Below are 26,046 nucleotides of genomic sequence, written 5' to 3'. Positions count from 1 at the left end.
GGACAGACTTCAAGAATAATTTTTTGATGTTTATTTCAGCTGAGATGTTCATTTAACATAAAATTCTTTTTACACTTAACAGTTCCTTTAACAAACAAGTGAAATGAAAACCCTAAGGGGCTTCTTAGCATCACGTAGACCATGCCATTCCATCTGTGTCATCGTCTTCCTTATAGCACAGATTCTCTCCCACGTGAAACCTGCCTCTCACAAATGTAAACATCACAGGCCCTATCATGGAGGATGAGATTTGTCTTCTCATACATAGCCAGAACACACATGATGAGCAGTGAGATCCAGGGCCCATGCTCCCTACCAATTCTCCTCTCTCACTTCCGTTCTCCTCGCTGGAATCTCGAACAGCAACACTGGCAGCAAAACAGGTAACCTCATTTTGAAAGGCAGCCTGAGGAGATGTATCAGTCACTGATGGATGACACTTGAGCTTTTATCTCAAGTTAGGAAGAGTGGGCCCTCCCTAGGGAGCAATATACAACAGTCCTGCTTAGTGCTACAGCATAGATAGAAGGGAGAGTCATCTAGGCTTCTCATGCTTCCAAAACTCACAGAAAATTTATTCTCTGTCAGGAGAGACAGTATTTTTAAAATGTGATGCTTGGTGGGAAAAGAACATGCTAAAATCCCTCAATCTGGACAACATCCAAAATATAGTAGCAACCTTAAAAATGAAGATACATGTATGAAATATTCTTTTCAAACTGACCAGCAATGGATTACTCCCCTTTTCATCCATTTTACAGAAAGACATCTATTATTTTCTGAATGTTAAATGTGTAAATAGGAATTTGATTTCCTATGATCCATTAAATCATTATCCATTGTTGAACTAAAACAAAAACAAACACTAGAATGTATATCTTTGGTATTTATCCAGAAAAAGTAAAAGTGATGAATATTAAATATAATTGTCATAGGAAACATAGTTTGAGCAAATTTTGGAAGCGCAGTTGGAATTCAAGTCTTTAAAGTACAAAATAAAGTGAAATAAGGAAATTTTCTGGATTATATCCAGAAAATATCAGGAACTGAAATATTTATATGAAAGTCAAAGACAAATTTCACCTGTTCACTCTCATATCTGAATCCTAACATTGCACATTTATATTTAAATGAATAATCTATAGTCTGTAAAGGTTGGAAGGAAGAAAGATCTGATGATGCAGAGTTTGAGAAGAAACCTTAAGGATTGGGGGAAGGGAGAGTGAATGTGTGTGATGTGAAAGTAGACAATGAGAATACAATGGACCAAGAAGTTTACACAAGGATTGGGCAAGGAATATGTGGGGAGAATAAGATGTTGTGTAACCAAAAGTAAGACTGTACATTTAAAAGACATGGAAATTCATAATGTACTATTTCTGGTTTAGAAACAGAATCAGTGAAACACACTGCATAGTGGATAATCCTACTTACTCTAGAAACCACAGTGTATAAAAAAGCCTAGTGTGATGGGTAGGGACCCTCATTATGAGAAGGCCCCCAAGCCACAAAACAACACAACTATTTTCAATTTGGGGGGTGTTAGTTTTATTTTTTGATACAGGGATTTTCTGTGTTGGTCTGGCTATTCTGAATGGCACATTGTAGACCAGGCTGTTCTTGAACTCACAGCGATCTCCTGCCTCTCCCTCCCAAGTGCTGGGACTAAAGTGTGCACCACCACTGCCTGGCCAATTTCAATCTTGATTGCACACAAAAACTAGATCATAAATATTATTTCTAAAGACACCATATATTTTGGTTGAGAACATAGAGAAATGGTGGGGGAATTCAACTGAAAGTCTCCTCCCAGCTGGTTAGTATTTACCATTCTGGAAGTTGCTCTACAAAACCCTAATGGAGAAAAAAAATCATCAAAATCATGCTCAACTGTAAAGCTCATTACCAACAATAATGGCCATCTGTTTGGCTGGATGTTAACTAGTGCAATAATCCATATCATGGGGATAGCCTAGAGCTTTCTGGTTAGTTATGTGATCCACTCAATGTCTGATGTTGCAAAATTAGTCAAGAGTCCATGGCTAATGATGTCAGACACTCTATGAAGTAATTGCAACTAGTGTTTTGATAAATAAGCATGGTTTCAAATTGGGTTCTAAACTTTATGTTTATACATATATTTCAGTGGTGCTATTAGCCTTCACCAGAGAAATTCCTTTTTTATGGTGGGGGGTATTTATTGTAGAGGCTCAATGCTATTCAAAGTGCTAAGTTAACCAAAGTGTGCTCACACTTGTCCTCCAGAGACTATGTACATCACCCATTCAGATTCAAATGACATCTCACACAGGGTTTAGAAAGAATGTAAGAAGCAAAGAATAGAAAGGAAACCTGTGAAACTGTGAGTTCAGGACATTATCCTTGAACTCATGAGCTCACTACTGTGGTTCCCTGCACAAGACTGGACCCATCAATATTTTATCACAAATGGAAGAGGCCTGATGAGTTCCCACTCTTTATTAACATCCTATCAGCAGTTGCTGGAAAAGTCTGTGTTAGTCTCTTCAGTCTTGTACCACTGACAAGCTATGTTCAAGTACATAAGCCGCAACTCATGCTCAAGCAAGCAAAGAAAATTACCTCGATGTGCCAAAAGAATTACTTTGGAATGGAGGCTGTTGGGACAAAGAGGCTCAATGTTAGAAGGAAGAGAAGAATTGGGAGTGTGAATACAAATATTATATTATTTATGTTTTTACATTTCAAAATATACCATAAATAAAAATAAAGCAAACTGAAAATGAATGAACAGAACAGGGAGTAAATGAGATGACATTGAATGATTAAAAACTTATAATATGGTAGTGTTCCATCCATTTCTATCTTTTGGAGTACCTTAAAGAGTATCGGTATTAGCACATCCTTGATGGTCTGGTAGAATTCTGCACTGAAACCATCTGGCCTCGGGCTTTGTTTCGTTGGGAGGCTATCAATGATTGCTTCTATTTCTGTAGGGGAAATGGGACTATTTGGCTGTTTTATCTGTTCTTCACTCTATTTTGGCAAGTGGAATTGATCAAGAAAATCATCCATTTTCCTTAGATTTTCAAATTTTGTGACATATATGCCTTCTGGGTAGGATCTTATAATTCTTTGTATTTGTTCAGTGTCTGTTGTTATGTCTCCCTTTTCATTTCTGATTTTGTTGATTTGGATACTGTCTCTTTTCCTTTTAGTTAGTTTGGATAATGGTTTGTCTATCTTGTTGATTTTCTCAAAGAACCAGCTCTTGGTTTTGAGGATTCTTTGGACTGTTTTCTTTGTTTCTAATTCATTAATTTTAGCCCTGAATTTGATTATTTCCAGATGTCTACTCCTCTTGGGTGTTTCTACTTCTTTTTTTTTTTAGGACTCCCAGCTGTGTTGTTAAGTTGTTTTTGTGAGATGTTTCCAATTTCTTTATAAAGACACTTAGTGCTATGAATTTCCTCTTAGTACTGCTCCTCAATGTATCCCACAAATTTGGATATGTTGTTCCTTCATTTTCATTGAATTTCAGGAAGTCCTTAATTTCTTTCTTTATTTCTTCCCTGACCCACGTGTCATTAAGTAGAGAGTTGTTTAGTTTCCGTGAATGTGTAGGCTTTTTGTGATTTCTGTTGTTGACGTGCAGCCTAAGACCATGGTGATCTGATATGATACAAGGTATTATTTCAATCCTCTTGTATCTGTTGAGGCTTTAAAAACTTATAATATGCATTTTCTAGAGAGAAGAGAAAAAGATGAGCATACAGAAAACATAGCTAATAAAATACTCTCTAAATATCCAGGTCCTGGAAACTTAAAGACTCTCAATTAAATTCAATTCCAAAGACCAGTCCAAAAGTTCAACTTCCAGAAATAAAACAAAACTAAGACATGAAGAAACTGGGAAAGAACTAAGTTACATGAGAATGAATCCTATTAGATGGGCACTAATTTAATACGAATCTAACAGTGGGAAACAGTGGAGGGAGAGCCACAGTGCTGGCACCAATCACACATTGTGATCAGCAGGACAACAGTGACAGCACAGACAGTGGAGCACCAAACTGAAAGCTCCAAAACAGCAGTGCTGGTGTTGGCCAGGTAAGAAAGGAACACAAGGTATAGAACACAGGTGGATCTGGCCTCCTGTCACCCTGCTAATCCACAGAAAAGTCCCGGGATATCAGCAGGCATGTGAGCAGTCTCCAGTGCCTAGCCACACACCAAGGTGCAACATATAGTGCTCAGTGGCCCAGACGGATCTGTGGGCCACAAAGCACAAGTTTCTGGTTCTCCCAGCTGAAGGAAGACGTCATGGAGTGGGTCACTAGTAATTCTGACCACAAATCTCCCAGCTACCCCACAGATAATTTTCTAGGTACCAACAGGCTCGCTTGCTCCAGCATATAACCATAAGCAGGCATGCATTCACTCAGTGTATTAGCCTGAAATGCAGGCCACAAAATACCAGTGTCTGGGTCTTCCAGCCCAGAGGAGACACCATAGTATGGAACAAAAATGGATCTGACCTATGTCATCCAGCCAATCCATGGAAAGTTCTTTAGTTCATGCAGCACATGCCCGGTCTCCATCATCTGCTCATACATCTGCCTGCACACAGCACTTATGCTGTATCCCAGAATGCACTGTTAGCCACAAATACCCAGTGTCTTGGTCTTACACCCAGAGGAGAGCCCACCATGTGGAACACAAGTGAATCTGACCACAGATCACCCAGATAATCCATGGAAAGTTCCTGGGTCAAAACAGGCACAGTTTCCAGTCTGTTTACGGATAATATTGGTGACAAAGTCATACAAAGTCTTTAGGATCAGAACGGGTTTTCACTTAGCTTTACCCCCATCATTTTACCATTCTCCTAAGGCAATTTGATGTTAGTGTTATTATAGCCAATGAAGCTAAAAAAAAATATATGAGTGACTGATGACCTGCATCCTTCAGCTGTAACCCATAATCTGAGTTCCTCAGCACTTCTCTCTGTCTTACAGATAAGTTACATATTTGGCAGCTGGGCTTCTCCAAGCTAGGATGTTTTTGTTAGACCATGTATCACTGTGGGAGGAGCATGTGTAGCTTGCATACAGTAATAAACTCCCAAATCCCCAGGCTCCACTCTGCTGATCTTGAGTGTGAAATCTGTGCATGACCCACTGCCACTGAACCTGTCTGGGACCCCAGAAAATCGGTTGGAGACCTCATAGATTAGGAGCTGTGGGGACTGGCCTGGCTTCTGCAGGTACCATTTCAAGTAAGTGTTTCCATTACTATGCAGGAGGCTCTGACTAGATCTGCATGACATAGAGGCTTGATCTCCAAGGCTGACATGCAGAGAGGCTGGAGTTTGAGTCATCACAACATCACCACTGGAGGCTGAAATAATGACAGAGAAATACAAAGTTATGGACACACTTCAGGAGAATTTTTTGCAGTTTCTTCTTTTGAAAGTAATTTTCAAATGAGATTCTTATTTTTTTCACACAGTTCTTTATACACTAAAATTGTCTTTTTAACAAAACAAGTGAAATGAAGGACTTAAAGGACTTCTAGGCATAACTCAGAACATCCCTGTCAATCCATATCATAATCTTCTTTACAGCACAGGTTCCCTCCCTCTGAAACCTCCCTCTCAGAGATGTAAACCCCATATGCCCCATCCAGGAGGATAAGCCAATCTTCTCATACATGAAGAGAACACATGAAATCAGCAGTGAGACCCAGGTCCTACCCTCCCTACCCATTCTCCTTTCTCACTTCCTTCCGTCCTCACCAGGAATTCTGAACAACAGCACCATCAACAGCAGAACAGGCAACTTCATTTTGAAGGGCAGCCAGAGGAGAATGATCAGTCACTGCAATATGAAGACTGAGCTTTTATGTCACACTAGCAAGGCTGTGTCCTCCCTAGGGAGCAATATGCAAAGGTCCTGGTTACTGCTTCAACATAAATAGAACAAAGAGTCATTCATTCTTCTCATGATTTCAAAAATCATATAAAATATGTTCTATGTTTTTGGTGACAGTAGTAAAACAAAATGTGGTGCATGATGGGAAAAGAACATGCTAAAAACCATCTGTCTGCACAAGAAGAGACACTTTTAAAATCCTGTATTTTCTTATGCTGAGTTCTTTGATCCACTTGGAGTAAAGTGGAAGGAATGAAACAGAAACACTGGCAGGAGTGAAAATGAAGACACATGTGTGTCTTCAAGCTTGTTCTTTCAAGCTGAACAACTGTTTTGATCATACAGTAGTAAAACAATTTGTGTTGGTTGTTAGGTGCTACCTATTCTATAGTTTACTGAATTGGCTCCATTGAAGCACAAAGATAAATACCATATTAGGGTGTTTATCATAAAAGTCAAACATTATGGATATTAAATTAACTATTAGGAAAGTGATTAGTGCAATCTTTAGAAGTGATAGATGGGTCTCTAGTGTTTGTGGCTAATGATATTTCACATATGAGTTTAGCACATTTAGTGTGTATAAATTAAGTAAAATAAATTTTCATTTAGCAATTATTCTCAGTGAAATTATATATTTCCTTTTATTTGTTCTTAAGGTATTTGAATGTATGTATGTGTGGGCATGTTTGTTTATTCCAATGCACACACATGAAAGTCACAGGACATCCAGTGGGATCTGTCCTCCCCTACAACATTCAAACAGGGTAAAGATCAAGTTGTTTATCTTGTGGCAGGCACTTTTGGTTGTTAACACATCTCACCAGTTCACTCAATGAAATGATTTTATTACCAAATTTTGACAGTAGAGAAATCTCTCAGATGACTGACAGATCACTCAGCAGTTAAGTGTGCTTGCTCTTCTTCCAGAGGACCTAAGGTTAGTAGCTAGCAACTATGCTGAGCTTCTTCCTATTGCCTATAAGTCCAGCTCCAAAGAAACCTACACAACCATCTGTCCTCTTTAGTCAACCACATGCACAAGTGCTTACACACCAGATACCAATGATCACAGCAATTTGGAGGGGGAAAGTCTCTTCCTAAGAGATAGAAAGGTAAATGTTTTACCGACACAAGAGAAAATGAAGTTTGTTATACATCAGAAATACAATTGGAATTCAAAGTAACACATTATTGCAATATACCAATTTTCTGGGGGTTTTGCTGAGTATGTTTGTGTGTGTGTATGTGTGTGTGTGTGTGTGTGTGTGTGTGTGTGTGTGTGTGTGTGATCTGTCTGTCTGTGAAGTTGGTACATGCAAGGGATTTCTAGGAAACTTCAATGGAGAAAATGTTTATCTGTCTGACCTCTAGGCAAGTATTTGGGGTATTATCTTGGTTAATACTAGATGTGAGAATGCCCAACCAGATGTTGGCAGTGCACCATCAGGGCAGGCGGTCCTGAGTGGTATAAGATATCAGGCTGATCCACCCATGGAGTAAGAAAGAAAGCCTCTTTCATGGCCTCTGCTCCAGGAGTTGTCTCTTGCTACTTCCTCTGCTATAGTTCCTGCCCTTACTTCCTTTAATGATGCACTGTTGTGTGTAACTCCAAAATTACCTTCTTCCTCCATCTGTTGTTTTTTTATGGTGTTTATCACAATAAAACATATCTAAGAAACCCTAAAAGTTATCACTTGCCTCATATATCAAATCAGATTTTTTAAAGGCTTCTGATGAGAAAGTTCCTCTGAAGAACATATGAAAGAATGAAGAGAAGCAGTTTCATATTTTCACCTTATTGAGACTCAGAAATATTCTTCCCATTCATATTTTCCCAAATAAAGACAATTAAATTCTGCTAGAATCATGTTAGTATGAATGAAAATCTATCCCCTTCATATGAATCCAAGTTTACATGGAGCTCAACTTAGGTGAACAAAAAGTAGCTCCACTCTATTAAGAACTCAGGGTGCTCCAGGAACATGACCCCAGGTCCCTGCTCTACACTTGGTTAAGGTGAGTACAGCCTAAGATGATGGGTCACAGCTACAGAGAAGACTCAGACTGAGGCTGTACTATGGATACGTGATTTTTAATTAAGAAACTAGAAATGCACAATGTAAAAAGAAAGCATCTTCAACAGACAGTGCTCCTCTAAATAATGTCTACATGTAGAAGAATGCAAATAGATTCATATTAATCACAATGCATAAAATGCAGCACCAAGTGGATCAAAGAATTCAGCATAAAACCAGATCCACAGAAACTGATCCAAGAGAAAACATCAATGATCTGGAAAGCATTCACACAGGAACTAAGTTCCTAAACAGAACATCTATAGCACAGGTACTGAGATCAACAGTTAATAAATGGGAACTCGTGCAAAGTCAATGGGACAAATAATCAACCGAATGTCTGGGAAAAGATTTCAATACCTCCACATCCAAGTTAAGGGTAATATCCAAGATATATAGAGAACTCATAAATCTATTCATCGACAAATCAAATAGTCTTATTTAAAAAAGCAGTGCATATCTAAACAGGATTCTCAATAGAGTAATCTGACATTGCTGAAAAACACTTAAAGAAATATTCAACAGCCTTAGCCTACAGGGAAATGCAAATCAAAACTACTTTGATATTCCCTCTCACAACTATCAGAATGACTAAGATCAATAACACAAGTGATAGCTCATGCTGATGAGGATGTGGAACAAGAGATAAACACTCCCCCAGTAATGGTGGGAATGCAAACTTATACAGCTACTATATAAATCAATATGGTGGTTCTTCATAAAATTGGCCATCAATTTACCTCAAGACCAGCTCACAGGTATATATCAAGAGATGCTCCATTCTATCACCAGAACACATGTTCAATTATGTTCATAGTGACAGTATTCATAATAGCCAGACACTGGAAATAACCTAGATTTCCTTCAATCAAATAACAGATTTTTCTCATCTAGAGTCCCAATAGGATGTCCTCCCCTCTGTCCCACTTTCCTGGTAAGTGAAGGCTTTCGTGGGACATGCCCCTTGGGCTAATATGCAGATATAAGTGAGTATATACCATTTGAGTCTTTCGGCTTCTGGGTTAACTCACTCATTATGATCATTTCTAGCTCAATCCATTTTTCCACAAATTTCGGGAATTCCTTGTTTTTAATAGCTGAGTAGTATTCCATAGTGTAAATGTACCACAGTTTCTTTATCCATTGTTCTACTGAGGGACACTTAGGCTGTTTCCCTGTTCTGGCTATTATGAATAAAGCTGCTATGAACATGGTTGAGCAAATTTTCTTGTAGTGTGCTGGAGTATCTTCTGGGTATATTCCGAGGATAATCCATGTCATTCATGATTAGGCTAAGAGAAATTAGCTCTTTCGGATCTAAAATATTTCTTTTGATATTGTGTTAAATATTTTACACATAGGCAATACATTTGCATAGAGTTTTCTCTCATTTTTAAGTAATAACATAGACTAAGAACAGATTTGTTTTAACATTTGGTTCTTTCATGATTCGTTTTGTTTAAGCTGAACGGTGAGAAATGAATTGATCTGTCCAATCCCATGACCAAATTATGCTCATTTAAATCAATAAATATTCAATGAAGACGCACTGAAACCAACACCTCAAATTATATTGCATTTAATACTGTACTGAAACAAAAGATAATTTTATGGGGAAAGATATCAGGAAATCAAAATCCAATCAGCTCTTTGTATTGCTGACTCAGTTTCTCCCAACACTCTGTCCTTGTTCCTTCTCATTGTCTCCTCAGAGAACCTTCAGCTGCAACACGCATGGACCTGAGGTCACATGATCCTTCAGTGTTCACTCATCATGTCCTGAATGATTGTGTGTGTTCTGATAAATCTTCATTCCCAAAAGCAAATGCTGGACCAAATTTGATCTTTGAGCCATAATTCTCAATTCCATGACTATCATCCTGATTTCTCCATACCAAGATCATTTCCATACATACAGAATATATTAATTTAGCCATAAATACACCATGCCAACCCTAGATGTAAGTGTGTGGTCTCATTGTTGGTAAAGGCACTTCTCAACAGGCCTGATCATCTGAGTTTGATCCTCACATGTACATGGTGGCTGGAGAATTCATATTTCTCAGGTATGCAATGTCACACATGTGTCCACACATACCCACAGCTACAAACACTCACCCCTCACACCATCTATATAAGGCCATTGGAATCTCACACTGTCCTGTGCTTTGGAATCTTCCCTTGCTCTTCATTTCCATCTTGATTTAGAAACAACATGTAGTATATATGGCTTATTCTGCTTATGTTTGACATGAATATAGCTGTGCTAGAGGCAGCTCAGCTGTTGTATATAAACTAGAAGTCAGGTGAATCCTGCTCTGCAAGAATTTTGATGATCAGGACAGCATTTCAGATGAAGCATTTTTCATTTATTGGTAAATAATGAATTTGCCGGATCAGAAGGTTTCAGAGGCTTATGCCAAAGCAGCCTTCACAGAAGTATTCAGAGACCCAGAAAATGTCTTTGCATCCTAAGTGGATCAATAATGTAAGAATATGGTTCTCTTGCAGCGTTAAAGGGGAGGCTCGCTCTTTTGCTGGGGAAAACAGTGACTAGAAAGATGTGTTTTCTTGGCAATACCTGCTGCAGAGACTGTCAAATGATGACAGAATCAACTCAATAACTGAGTCCTCCTGAAATCTGTGTCCTTAGGGCTAGTTAGTTGTCTGTTTTGTTTCATCCATTATTCACATCCCTTTTCCACATTACTTCTTTTATCTGCTAACATTACACCCTCTCATCTCCTTTCTCTTTTTCTCCAGCATTATGTTCAAAATCAACTCTAGATGTCTGAGAGTAAGCAAATACATTCATGAATATTTTTTGCTTCTTTCCATTTGAAGACTTGAAGATCCTCAAGTGCCCAAGTGTAGTGATTGGTTTTGTCCACTTGACACAACAAAGGTGTATCCAAGAAGGAGAAACTTTAGTTAAGAAATCACCTCCATCAAATTGGCCTATTAGCAAGTTTGCTCTTCATTAATGAGTGATGTAGGAGAGCTCAGCCCGCTATGAGCAGTTCCACCCTGGACAGGTGGTCTCAGGCTGTAGTTCACTGTCTATGCTTCAGTTTCTGCATCCAGGGCTTTCCATTCAGTTCCTGCCCTGATTTCATTCATGACTAAAACTGTAAGCAAAAGAAATTCCTTCCTCTCTAAGCTTGATGGTCTGCACTTTGTGATCTTCATGAAAAGACACAGAAGTGACTAAGGCAAATAGAGGAGGACCTGGAGACACTCACAGGTGTGTTAGTGGTGAATAGGGAAGCTGAATGCTCCTTGTATAGTCAGCCCAGCCTCATCCTTCCCATACCTGATATTCTCTCAGAGCTGACTTTTCCCTTTCAGTCAATGCCACACTCTGACGCATTTACACTGGTTTTTATGTGGCATGTGCAAGAAGTTAAAGTTGGAATCCTGAATAAGATCCCTTTTATTTCACCATCCATTTCTCTTAAAAATATCCCTGATCACCAAATTTATGATTGTTTTGGTCACAGAAAAAAAAAAGATTTTCCAATTAATTGAATGTGGAAGGTGGCATAAAATGACTATAACTTTGAGATACAGAAGCTTTGTTGAAACTATCTGTAACCCACCTATGGTGAGTGATGTTTGGACATCACAAATATCAAGTCATTTAAGGAACTAAGTGATTGATGACACCAAAGCAGAAGGAGGAAGGGATGTCCAATGCTCATCATCAAACACTCAATCAGAATAACCAGCTCCTTATTTTGTATATGTGCAGCTAAATTAAAGAAGGAAATAGATTTCTGAGATCCCAGCAGAGTCAGTACAGAAAAAATATGCATGAAAAAGGAAAGGAGAGATGAGAATAAAACCTAAAGATTTTCTTGTGCTTTTAGATTGTGGTAAAAGAAAATAAATAAATAAAGTCCTGAAACATTTCAACTTTGTTTTCTTCTAGTATTTTCCTAGTGATATATCTTATACATAAGACCTTTTAAATTTAAATTTATTTTTAGTAAGTTGAATATAAATGCTCAGTTTTCTTGACATTTACTTTACAATGAAATAAAGAGGGGCAGGGAGGGAGGAGCAGGGAGAGAAGAATAGAGGACAGAAGAGAAGAGGAGCTGAAGGAAGGGAAAGGAGAGGACAGAAGAAAGGAAAGGATAAGAGGGAAGAGTACTTTGTATTATGCACTTTGTGAATTACAATGAGGATCTTGGATGTAAGATTTGACCAACTTATGACAAGCAGAACAAGTAGTTATTTAAAATTAGGTTTAAAGTCTGTCCCACAGGAAGAAACATATGTCTGATGCTGTAGTGTGCCCCAAAGCCAAATATTTCTGAGCTCTCATTTCCTAGGACTCATCTTACTGATATTAATTTGTAAAATGGACTTCGTACCAAATTACACTATAAATCAATATTTATCTACAAAGTGTACAGATTAGTGCAGCTCTTAGACCTCATTAGAGAAATTCCTTTGTACAATTGATGGTGGCTGAAACAGAGACACACAAAAGTTCAAAGTATGGAGAATAAATGTCAGTGGTGTGCTTAGCTGCAAATAGAGCATCTCAATAACATCTTGGTTCTAAGGCTCAGAGACAATTCTAGAAGAAGCTCATGAAATTTGTAAAATAAATAGGGTGTTTACTACTTGTTCATGTCTTGTCTTTAGAAAATTATCTGGTTATTTTGTTACCCCATTTATTCACTGAATTCTGTGTATATTTTAGGTAATAATCCCTTTTTCAGTTTATAGGTACCACTTGTTCTAAGCACTCAGCTACTCATTAATTTGAATCTTTCAACATCTTTTTCTTACAAATTCTGAGAATCTCCCATTGCTAGATAATGGAGAATCATTCATGTGTGCCCAAGCCTGGGCAAGCAACCTATCCTCTATAAGCCAACTGGAAAGTAAAAAGCAGAAAATGAAATTTTTATTCAATACAGACACATTAGAAAATAGAACAAGACACCCAGAGAACTATCTGAGATGTGTGCAGTCCTGAAATAAGATTAAAGATTAAATAAAGGGTAAAAGTTATGTACTCTGAAGCAGTCCTCTTCAAAGTATGTCCATGCCTACCATTGACCATAACTGAGTGCACTTTTCTCATCCTAAAAAAATTGTGTAAAATATTGTTCATGCAGAGAAGCTGCTGCCCCTCCCTCTCCGATGAGGAACTCTAATGGAAAGTTCCATTCCCAAGGGTTCAAAGTTTCAGTGCCTCAAAGTCAAAGGAAACAAGTGCCTCTTAAGAACATCTTCACGGAGGAACACGATGGCACTGTATGGTCTATACCATGCCTAGAGATGCTTAATTGTTTAGGGATTAAGATATTTTTAGGTATAGATAGATGTTTTAATCCAATAGAGATGAAATATGATAGATATTGATTTACACTGAGAATTTTACACTTACAAAGATAAAATGGTTTCTTCAAAGCTGTCAAATACAAATAGCCAAAACACTAAGATAGTGTATGCTGCCATGCTGACTATACCACTTTGGACCCATAACAAGGAACTAACTTGTGAAGCAGGTTTGTCAAGTGAGGCAGGGGTGTTTTTGTTCAGTGATGTATCACTGTGGGAGGATTTTCTAGCCACTGCTGACAGTAATAAACACCCATATCCTCAGCCTCCACTTTACTGATTTTCAGAGTGAAGTCTGTTCCTGACCCACTGCCACTGAACCTGTCTGGGACTCCTGAGGCACGGTTGGACATCCGATAGATCAGGAGATGAGGAGACTGTCCTGGCCTCTGTAGGTACCAATTCAAGTAAGTAATGCCATCACTATGTAGGAGACTCTTACTAGACCTGCAGGAGATGGAAACTGACTCTCCAAGACTGACAGGATTAGAGTATGCAGGCTGGGTCATCAACATATCTCCACTGGTTCCTGAAATAAGAGAAAAAATGGTTATGCACAAACACGCGATACAATAAAGTGACTTATCATTCCTCTATTTTCTACTTATTGTTTGTATGACTTTCTTTCATATTCTAAAACTGCTTAACTTAAAATATCTATGTAGAAAGAGCAAAGACGCTCTCTAGAAATATCCTGGACAGTCTGTCTTAGAAATTTTCAAAGTTGTCACAAATACATAGCTTCTCCTTCCTTTACCCTCAAGACCTCACAAGCCCATTCCTGAGGAACAAGAATGGCAGTCTCACTCATGGAAAGACCATGGGACACATCAGCAGGGAACCCAAGATCCCCATCCCTCCACATTCTCTTTCTGTATCTGTTTCTCTCCTTACCAGGGATCCAGAGCACAAGCAGCCCCAGGAGCTGAGCAGGGCACCTCATTCTGAGACCCTGAGATGAAGAGTCCTGTGTAGTTAAGACAGGAAGAAGATCTTGCTTTTGTCTTGGACTTGGAAGGAAAGGTCCTCCCTAGGGAGCAATATGCAAATGCCCTGGTTGGTACAGCTGTATGAAAAGTGGAAAGCAGAGGGAACACCCACTCTCAGGAAAGAACTGTTGTTACAAAGTGTTTCCTCTCTAGAAAATTTGATACATTTTTTTGCCAGCTGTAACTGGGAGCTGTTAGACTCCACTGGGAAAGGTTGAATCTGCATAAAGGGAGGCTTACATATTCTGCTAGGTCCCAGGCATGCTAAAATAGCACCACAGAACAAATGCAATCATTTTCAAAACTCTTCGGGTTTACTATTATTTTTTAGCATAGCATATGCCTGTGTAAGCTTACCAGATTCTTTTGTTTTAGGTTTCTCATAGTTGGGAAACCAATAAAGAAAATTTAATAGGCAAGTAATTCTCAGACAAATGACTCTGTGGTAGCCAGTTACCACAAGAATGTTGATACACAAAAGACTGAAAAGAAGAATGAAGTTATGAAAACACATATATTATCCCCAATTGTCAGTTATTACACAGTCAAATATTTGATTAACTAAATAGAATTTCTACCACTTAGGTACAGTATACAAATAGGTAAACACAGCAAGCTATGAGCTATATCATAGTGGGAAGATTTAAATACTATTTGTTCTATGTATTAGAACACAAGAAATTGGAACAAACTTTCTGAGATTCAAGTCCTGAGGCCTCAGCTAAAGAATATGTGTTCTAAGAAATATAAAATATCTAGGAGTTACTCTATCCAAGCAAGTGAAAGACTTGTTTGAAATAAAACTTCAGATATCTGGAGAAGGAGATTGGATGTGACATCGGAAGATTGTTGGTGGATCAGGAGAATTAACATAGTAAAAATGGCCATTTTACCAAAAGCAACTTACAGATTCAATACAATCCTGATCAATATACCTACACAATTCTTTAAAGACATTGAAAGATCAATTCTTAACTTCATATGAAAAAACAAACAGAATCGTAAAAAAATCTAGTACACTGAAAGGTCCTCCAGAGGAATATCCATACCTGATCTCAAGCTGTACTATAGAGCAACAGTAATTAAAACAGCACAGTACTAGCAAAGCAATAGGGTGGTTGATCAATAGAATTGAATCGAAGACCCAGAAATAAATCCACACACATAGGGACATTTGGTTCTTGACAAAGTAGCCAAACCTCACCAATGGAAAAGATAGTATCTTCAACAATGGGTTCTGGTTTAACTGCATGTCTACATGTAGAAAAATGCAAGTAGACCCATATGTACCACCGTGCACAAACCTCATGTCCAAGTTTATTGAAGACCTCAACATAAAACCAGAGACACTAACTCTATTAGAAGAAAGAGTAGGGAAGAGCTTGGGATTCATTGGCACAGAAAACAACTTCTTGAACAGAACTCCAAAAGCCCAGGCTTTAAGGTCAACAAATAATAAATGGGATATCATGAAGCTGAGAAGCTTCTGTAAGGCAGAAGACACTGTCAAGAAAACAAAGCAACAGCCTAGAGACTGGGAAAAGATCTTCACCAGCCCTACATCTGACAAAAGGCTAATATCCAAAATATATAAAGAGCTCAAGAAATTAAACACCACCAAACCAAATAACCCAAATTAGAAATGGGGCTCAGAATTAAACAGAGAATTCTCAACTAGGAATATCAAATGGCTAAGAAACACTTAAATAAATCCTCAACATCCTTAGTCATCAGAGAAATGCATATCAAAATGACTCTGAGATTCCATCTTACACTCTTTAAATGACTAAGATCAAAAACTCAAGTGACAGAATATGCTGGCGAGGATGTGGAGAAAGGAGAACACTCCTTCATTTCTTGTTAGAGTGCAAACTTGTGCAACCACTTTGGAAATCGATCTGGTGCTTTTTTAGAGATTTGGGGCCACTTCAAGACTCAGCTTGTCCACTCCTTGGAATATAACCACAAGATTCTCCACCACACAACAAGGACATATACTCAATCATGTTCATAGCAGACTTATTTGTAATAGCTAGAACCTGGAAATAACCTAAATGTCCCTCAGTCAAAGAATGGATAAAGAAATTGTGGTACATTTATACTATAGAGTAGTTCTCTGCTTAAAAAACAAGAAATCCTGAAGTTTGCAGACAATGGATGGAACTAGAAATGTTCATACTGAGTGAGTTATCCCAGAGTCAGAAAGACTCACATGGTATGTGGCCACTTATAATCAAACACTAGCCCAAAAGGAATGTCCCATGAAAATCTTCTCTTGCCAGGAGATTGGGATGGAGGCAGAGACCTCCAACTGGGACTCCAGGTGAGAGAAATATGTGAGAATAGGGAAATAGAAGGATCCAGAGGGTTCTAGAAACCTACATGAAGAATATCATGAAGAATGTCACTGGACCCAGGGAGGTCTGCTCAAATTACTGTAACTACCAAGGACAATACACGCAATAAACATTGAATCCCTACTCAGATTTAACCAAGGTACAGGACACTATCCACAGTCATGTTGAGACAGATGACTGACTCTGACATGAACTCTTGTGCCCCATTTTTTACCACTTCCCTGTGGTGGGGATGTCTGGTGGCACTTAGAGAAAGAATAGGCAGGTTACCAGGGTGAGTTTTGATAGGCTGTGACCATATGGTGTGGGAGGAGGTGTCCTTCTGTCACAGACCTAGGGGAGAGGAATAGGGTAAAAGGGAGGGAGGGAGGAATGGGAGGAGACAAGTGAGGAGATAATAATTGAGATGTAGTCTTAATAAATTAATAGAAAAATCAGAGACAAAAACAACAACAGCAAAAAACAATTAGTCTTGTAACTATCATGCACAGTTTCCCCAGCAAGTCGCTGAACTAGATGTTCTACACCCATAAGGATGGTTAATCTGCACAACCTATAAAATACTCCATGAAGGAAGATATATACAGATTAAAAGCTTTTGACAAGAAATTTGGAGATCTGAGTGTCAATTTCTGTGATCTTCTGATAGATGAGCGAAATCAGGGTAGAAGCACTGACCCACTTTCATATGGAGACTAATGTTAGCATCTAGGAGAGCTGCAAACCAGCTGCCCATCTTCAGCAGCTCTGCAATAACTGGAACACAAAAATTATTGAGGAAAAACTAGCAAGTACAAGTCAGTGAATATAAAGAATACTCTTTAAACTAGGCAGTAATAGCTGTAAAAGCACAACTTTCCTCTCCTGATGTACACTTGTAAACTTTTTTCACATTTCCATGCATACATCAAAATGCTATCATGACACATGGAAAAATACACCAACAGAAAGTCTAGAAAGTTTTATCCAGGAACTGAAAGTATGAGAAGAAAGTTGATCACATGGACTTTGGACAAAATTCATGAACACTCTCTTCAGCTGAGATGTTTAGTTTAACATACAGTTCTTTGCTCACTAAAATGTCCCTTTTAACAAGACAGGTGAAATGAAAGCCCTGAAATGCTTTTTAGCATCAATTAGACCATGCCATCCACCTGTGTTCTAGTCTTCCTTATAGCACAGATTACCTACCTCCCATGAAACCTGCCTCTCACAAATGTAAACATCACAGGCCCTATCCTGTTCTCTCAAACATAGACAGAACACACGTGGTGAACAGTGAGATCCAGGGCCCCATTCTTCCTATAATTCTCCTTTCTCATTTCCCTCTGTCCCCACTAGGAATCCTGGACAGTAACACCAATAGCAGAACGGGCAAATTTATTTTAAAAGGCAGCCTGAGGAGATGATCAGTCTCTGAAAGATGACAACTGAGCTTTTGTCTCAAACTAGCAAGGTATTTGTGAAAGAATCCATATCATGTGGCTAACCTAGAGCTTTCTGGTGAGACATGCAATCTACTCACTGGCAGAAACTAGTGTTTGATGTTGCAAATCTAGTCAAGAGTCCATGGCTGAAGAAGTCATACACTCTATGAGGCAACTTACAACTAGTGATTTGATGAATAGGCATGGTCTCAAATTGGGTTCTAAACTTTTTGTTATTACCTGTAGTACAGCAATGTTGTAAAACTTTATCACAGAATTTTTTTTGTGATGATAGATAATCAATGTAGAGGCTTAAAGCTCTTGAAAGTGGTCACTATAACAGAAGTGTGCTCATACTTGTCCTCGAGAGACAATGCACATCAGACATTCAGTCTCAAGGGCAACCTCAAATAGAGGGTAGAAAGAATCTGAGAGCCACAGAATAGAAAGGAAAAGTGTCAAATAGTGGACTCAGGACATTATAATTGAACTCATGAACTCACTACTGTGGTTACCTGCACAAGACAGGAACCATCAACATTTAATTACAATTGGAGGAGGCCTGATGAGTTCCCACTATTTACTAACATTCTATCAGCTGTTAAAACCTGCTTAGAATCTCTGTGGCATTATTTTCAGTCTTTTGCCATTGACAAGCTATGTTCAGGAGCACAAGCCACACCTCAATTCATGTAAGCAAGGAAAATTACCTCAGTGAGCCAAAAGAATTACATTTGAATGTGGGTTGTTGAGTCTAAGAAGTTCAATATTAGAAGGAAAAGAAGAATTTAGAGTGTGGATAAAAATTATTTATTTATATTTTTACATTTCAAAAATATATCATAAATAAAAATAAAGCAAAATAAAAAAGAATGAGTAGCAATAAAAGAATACAGGATGACTTTGAACAAATACAACCTTATAATGTGCATTTTCTAGAAAGAAAAGAAAAAAATGTGCATACAGAAAACAGAGTTACTGAACTACTCTCTAAACATCCAGGTCCTCAAAACTCTAATACGCGCAATTCAATTCAATTCAATTCAATTCAATTCAATTCAATTCAATTCAATTCAAAAGAACAGTTCAAAATGTCAACTTCTACAGAAGAAACAACAACCACAAAAAATAAGACATGAAGAGAAAGGGCAGGCACTTAGTTATGTGAGAGGGAATCCTATTGGACTGACCCTGGTTTCATAAGAATCTAACAATGGTCTTTAATTCATATATACTTAGGTTTTCTGCAGGGTAATAGATGTGGATCTATTTTCATTTTTCTATGTGTAGCCATCCACTTAAACCAAAACCATTTGTTGAAGATGTTAACTTTCCCATTGTGTGGATTTGGCTTCATTGCCAGAAGCCAAATGTCCATAGGTGTGGGCTTAGTACTTGGACTTTGATTTGATTCCATTGGCCAACCAGCCTATTTCTATGTCAGCACCATGCTGTTTTTATTACAGTTGCTTTATAGTACAGCTTGATTTCCAGGATGGAGATTTGCCGATGCCGCTCCTGTCCAGCAGGAAAAACACCAACATCGGGAATTCTTGCAGCAGTTTTTATTCAGGATCCTGGAGTGACCCCGGGAAAAGCTCCCACAGAACCTTTTATAGTGTGCCTGTCCTATCAGAAACTGTCACGTCACCACTCCTGGTTGGTGCATTCGGATCACACCACCTGACGCTATGGCTTGTTTGAATCACGCCACCTCACGCCATGCCTTCAGGCATGCACATAAGGGGCTTGCTCACTGCGCATGTGCATAGGGATTACTCACTGCGCATGCGCAAAAAGGGACGCACTGTGCATGGGCAAAGGTTTACTCACTGCGCATGCCCAAAGGCTTTCTCACTGTGCATGCGCAAAAGGGGATGCATTGCACCGGTGAAGCAGCAGGGGGCGCTGCTATCTGTGGCTCTCCACAGAGATTCCTCCAGAAGATCTCTTAATATACAGAACCATTTTAGCTATTCTGGGTCTTTTGTTTTTCCATATGAGGTTGAGAATTGCTCTTTCAAGATGGGTAAGAATTGTGTGGGTATTTTGATGGGAATTGCATTGAATCTGTAGGTTGATTTTGGTAAGATAGCCTTTTTTTTTTACTATGTTGATTCTCTATGTTGATTTACAAATGTAAATGCATAGCAAGGCTTCATGTTGGCCACAGACTCTTGGTAACTTATTACTGGACTCCAATTTTAGTATGGCATGAAGAAAGATTTGCAGATGTCTTACTTCTGTTCATACAATGAACAAAGAATCAGTCTTAATTGCTCTGTAAATCCCACACATCTCATTCAAATATAATGTTAGAATTGTATAATGCCGGTAACAAATTATGTTTTGAGAACAAAAGAACCAGACACTGATGCTGGATCAAACCTGACAGGATTTATTCCTCTTAGTGTGCTTGACCTGACATTTTGCATCCCCTTGCTCCTGGCCCAGACACCTTTGTTGCTGTTAACCATTAGAACTGGACGGTTTCCTGAACTGCACTGTAGAAAGCTTCTGATCCTTTTTGATCCTGCATTTTAATCTGCCCCACACAGGATCTCTATTAAGCCTGGAATCTCTCAACATTTAGAAACTGGACCACAAATGCAATATTTGGCTTTTTAAAAAACCATTTCCTCCAATGTTTGGGTCCTTTCTAAGGTATTATATCTCCTAATTCAGCCTGAAGAAACCATAATAAACAACATCCATGCCCTCTAAGAGCGGTTGGGTAGACTTATGTTTGCTCTCTTGGTCTAGAAATGCTTATTTTCATCAGGAGGTGGTTATAAGTTATTATTGGATTATACAGACAGAAAACTGGTCTGAACTCAGGGATGTCTCTCTTTTCCTTTATCTTTCACCTGTAGGTAAGATGATAGGAGATTAAAAGTAAAAAAGGGGGATATAAACTATAGTGGGAGGATAGAACAAAAGGTAGATGATTGAAGCTATTCCTTAACTCAAGGCCTTAATGTTACTCATAAAGAAGGTTATCTCTAAGTCATTGGTATACAATTTTGTATATTGATGCAAATCATGGTCATATCAATATTAGTCTGATTCAGCACAATAATATATATCCTAAGTCTAATAGATACATATGATCCTATAGATATGTAAAATAAAATAATTAAGGTCTTCAAAAGCCTCAGAGATGCATAGAATACAGCATTTAAAGATATTTTTATTATTCTGAAGATTCTTTGACAATAAGACAAGTTAACTCCTGACAACACCCTGATGACCTCAAAGAAGATGATGAGCATCAAACAAACTCCTTATGCAGGTGGCTTCCAATGTGGCAAACAAACCACTGGGAAAAATGATCTTATTTCTACCACAGACAGAATTCTGCATAAAAATGGGAAAGTTTAGAAGCAGACAGAGTTCATGAGTGAACTCTGGCAAGACAGGGTAAGTAAGTCCTCAATAGTTCCCGCCTCACAAATAAGTGTAGATGAGATATTGGGCTAGAAGGCCATAGACAAGGCTCCAATATTATAGTGTTGGGTGACTATTCAAGCAGTCAACTGTCTCAGTCATTTTTCAATTTGGAAGCTGCTAACCTGCCCTCCTGGTTCACTGAGGTATTTAACTTTTATTCCTTCTCAAGTCTCTGAGGGCAGTTAAAGACCAGATAGTTTAGTTTTACAATCAAGTTAATTGGTGAGGGGATAAGATCTTTTAGAATAAGATAAAGGATTTAAGTTAGTAGAGATGAGATATGATACTGAATTTCATTCAGAAATTTAGACACAACAAGATAGGAAAGATGTTTACTTCAAGTTTGACAAATACAAATAGCCAAATCACTAGTAGTGTAACATTTATATAACTCATAATTGTCTCATGGTTCTCCCTGATGTAAGTAGTTTGTTTTATTCATGTGTAATAAAATAAATATATATGTTTTAAAAAAGAATTTAACAGTGTGAAACATTGGAGGGGGATCCAAGGTGGTGGCACCAATCACACACTGTATCTGATCAGCAGGACAGCAGTGCCTGCACAGAGACTGAAGCACCAAACTGATAGTTGAAAAACTCCAGTGTAGGTGTTTGCCAGGTGCGAGGCGACCACATGATTTACAACACAGGTTGTTCTGGCCTCCTGTCATCTATGTAATCCACACAAAAATCCCTGGGTCGCTGCAGGTATGTGAGCAGTCTCCAGTGTCTAGCCACACACAAGGGCTCAGCATGCAGTGCTAAGTGTTCGCAACTGATCTGTAGGCCACAAAACACAAGAGTCTGGGTCTTCCAGCTGAGTGAAGACCTCACCGAGTGGATCACAAGCAAACCTGACTCCAAATCATGTAGGAAATGCACAGAAAAACTTCCAGGTACTGGCATGCCTGCTGTCTCCACCATATAACCATAAGCAGGCATTCATGCACTCAGTGTTTTAGACTGAACTGTGGGCCGCAAAACACCAATGTCTGTGTCTTCAAGCACAAAGGAGACACCATGGTATGGAAGACAAATGGATCTGAACCTCAACTCACCCAGCCAATCCATGGAAATTTTCTGAGTCCATGCAGGAGCATGCCTGGTCCCCAGCATATACTCATATACCTGCCTGCACACAGCACCTGTGCTCTGTGTCTAAGAATGCGCTGTCATCCACAAAAATACCAGTGTCTTGGTCTCCCATCCAGAGAAGATTCCATCATGTGGAAGAGGTGAATCTGACTGCAGATCACCTAGTTAATCCCTGAAAAGTTCCTAGTCCAAGCAGGATCTGTTTCCTGTCTGTTTACTGGATAATGTTAACTGAGAAATATATACAAGCACTCTAGGATCAGAATGGGTTCACACGTTCCTTTACCCCCCAGCCCCCATCATTCCCGGTTCCTGAGAGCCCACCAATTCATCATTTCCCTAAGGAAAATACAATGTCTTTGTTATTGTAGCAAATGAACAACAACAACAACACCACCAAAGACCAATTCCCTGTGTCTTTCAGCTGTAACCCATAATCTGGAGTTTCTCACCATTTCTCTTTGTCTTAGAGATAAGATATATATTTGGCAGCTGGGCCTCCCCAAGCATTATGTTTTTGTTAGACTATGTATCACTGTGGGAGGAAGATGTGTAGCTTGGAAGCAGTAATAAACTCCCAAATCCTCAGATTCCACTCTGCTGATCTTGAGTGTGAAATCTGTGCTTGACCCACTGCCACTGAATCTGTCTGGGACCCCAGAAAATCAGTTGGAAACTCTATAGATGAGGAGCTGTGGAGACTGGCCTGGCTTCTGCAGGTACCAATCCAAGTAGGTGTTTCCATCACTATGCAGGAGGCTCTGACTAGAGCTGCAAGATATAGAGGCTGGATCTCCAAGGCTGACAGGCAGAGAGGCTGGAGTTTGAGTTATCACAACATCACCACTGGAGGCTGAAATAATGACAGAGAAGTACAAAATTATGGACACATTTCATGAACAATCTTTGTGCTTACTTTTTTGGTAGTCTTTTCAAATGAGATGTTTATTTTTTTAACACAGTTCTTTATACACTAAAATTGTCTTTTAAACAAAACAAGTGAAATGAAATCCTTAAGGGACTTCTAGGCATAACTCAGAGCAGCCCTGTCTATCCATATCATAATCTTCTTTACAGCACAGGTTCCCTCCCTCTTGAACTTCCCTCTCACAGATGTAAACCCCACAGGCCCCATCCAGGAGGATAAGACCAGTCTTTTCATACATGAGCAGAACACATATGATCAGCCGTGGTACCCAAGGCCCACGATCCTTACCCATTCTCCTTTTTCACTTCCTTCTATACTCACCAGGAATTCTGAATAACAGCAGCATCAACAAGGCAACAGGCAACTTCATTTTGAATCGTAGCCTCAGAAGACTAATCAGTCACTGCAAGATGACAACTGAACTTTTATGTCAATCTAGCAAGGATGGGTCCTCCCTAGGGAGCAATATGCAAATGTCCTGGTTAGAGCTTCTATATAGATAGAAGGAAGAGTCACTAATGATTCTCATGATTGCAAAAAATCACATAAAATATGTTCTATGTATTTGATGACAGTAGGAAAACAAAATGTGGTGCTTGGTGGAAAAAGAATGCACTGAAAACTGTCAATCAAGACAACAGCAGACACTTTAAAAATTCTGTAGTTTTGTATGCTGAGTTCTTTGATCCACTTGGAGTTAAGTCGAAGGAGTGAAACAGGAACTCTGGAAGGAGTGAAAATGAAGACACATATGTATGCAATTGTTCTCCAAGTTCAATTTCTGTTTTGATCATAAAGTAGTAATAAAATATGTGGTGGTTGTTAGGTGTTATCTATCCAGTAGTTTACTGAACTTGCTCCATGGAAGCACAAAAATAAATACCATACTAGGATGGTATATATTAAGTCTTTATCATAAAATTCAATGTCATAGATATTAAATTAATTTTCAGGAAAAATGATTAGAGGAAACTTTAGAAATAATGAACAGGTCTCTAATGTTTGTGGCTAATGATATTTCACAGATCAATTTATTTAATTTGATTTACATAATTTAAATATAAACAATTATACTAAGTGAAATTATATTTTTCCTTTTATTTGTTCTTATGGTACTTTAGTGTCATATATGTGGGGATTTTTATGCCAAAGCACACGCATGGATGGTAGAGAACATCTCATGGGATCAGCCCTCCACTACAATATTGATACAGGATAAATATCAAGTTGTTTGTCTTGGTGGCAGGCACATCTCACCAGTTCACTCAGTGAATGATTTTAGTACCAAAGTTTGACACTAGAGATATTGATCTCCCAGGTGGTGACAGATCACTCAACAGTTAAGACTTCTTACTCTTCTTCCAGAGGACCTGTGGTTAGTAACTTACAACGATGCTGAGCTTCTTCCCATTGCCTATAAGTCCAGCTCCAAAACTCTATACACACCCATCTGCCCTTTGTGGTCAACCACATGAACACGTGCTTACATACCAGACACCAACACGTACACAGGAATTAAGAGGGAGGGAAGTCTTTTCCTCAGAGATAGAAAGCTAATTGCTTTTCAAACACAAGAGTAAATGAAATGTGTTATACTTCAGAAATACACTCTGGTATTCAAGGTAACACATTATTGCAATTTACCATTGTTCTGTTTGTGTGTGTGTGTGTGTGTGTGTGTGTGTGTGTGTGTGTGTGTGTGTGTGCTCACATGAGCCCAAACTTGTTGCAAGGTAGAGATATTTGGGAAACTTTAATTGAGAAAATGGGTATATCTGATTGAACTCTAGACATTATCTAGGTTAATAACAGATGGGGGAAGTCTCTACCAGATGTTGGCAGTGCCGCCACCAGGACAGGTAGTCCTGGGTGTTATGAGAAATTAGACTGAGTCAAACTTGGTGTAAATTAGCAGCATCTTTGATGGATTCTACTTCAGTTGCTGCCTCCTGCTACCTTCTCTGCTAGAGTTCCTGCTCAATTATATGTTCATAGTCACATTATTCATAATAGCGAAAAACTGGAAATGAACTAGATTTCCTACAAAAAAAGAATAGATGTTTTCTAATGTGGTTCATTTGCACATTGGATTATTACTCAGCTTTAAAAAATGACAATGTGAAATTTACAGGAAAATGGATGAAAATATTAAAAAATTAATCTCTGTCAGGAAACCCTGTCTCAGATAGACAAACATGATATTTACTCACTTATAAGTGGATATTAGATAGTAAGTAAAGGATAATAACAATACAATCCAAAGAACCAGTAAGGCAAGTAGCAAGAAGGACCTTAGGGAGTGGATGCATAGATTTCCTTGGCACAGGAAATAGAATAGATTTTGTAAGTGGACTGGTGAATATGCGGATGGATGTAGAGAGGATCCCATGGGGGAATAACAGACAGAGGAGAGGAGTAAGGAGAGTGACTACTATAATTGAGGGACA

At 38.6% G+C, this 26,046-nt stretch overlaps 1 long non-coding RNA gene across 1 annotated transcript; it reads right to left on the bottom strand.

Annotated features, from left to right (window-relative positions):
• Positions 1 to 13,639: 13,639 nt before the first annotated feature.
• On the bottom strand, positions 13,640 to 14,381 carry LOC311593733. The gene is made up of 2 exons (XR_014777826.1): positions 14,246 to 14,381; positions 13,640 to 13,880 (listed from the first exon to the last, which is right to left on the bottom strand). It is a non-coding gene; the product is annotated as an uncharacterized lncRNA (long non-coding RNA).
• Positions 14,382 to 26,046: the final 11,665 nt, after the last annotated feature.

Source organism: Acomys minous, assembly GCF_964271855.1.
Source record: "Acomys minous genome assembly, chromosome: 3".
NCBI classification, from domain to species: Eukaryota; Metazoa; Chordata; class Mammalia; order Rodentia; family Muridae; genus Acomys; species Acomys minous.
The sequence above is the reverse complement of the archived record's forward strand: the minus strand, read 5'-3'. Positions and strand labels throughout refer to the sequence as shown.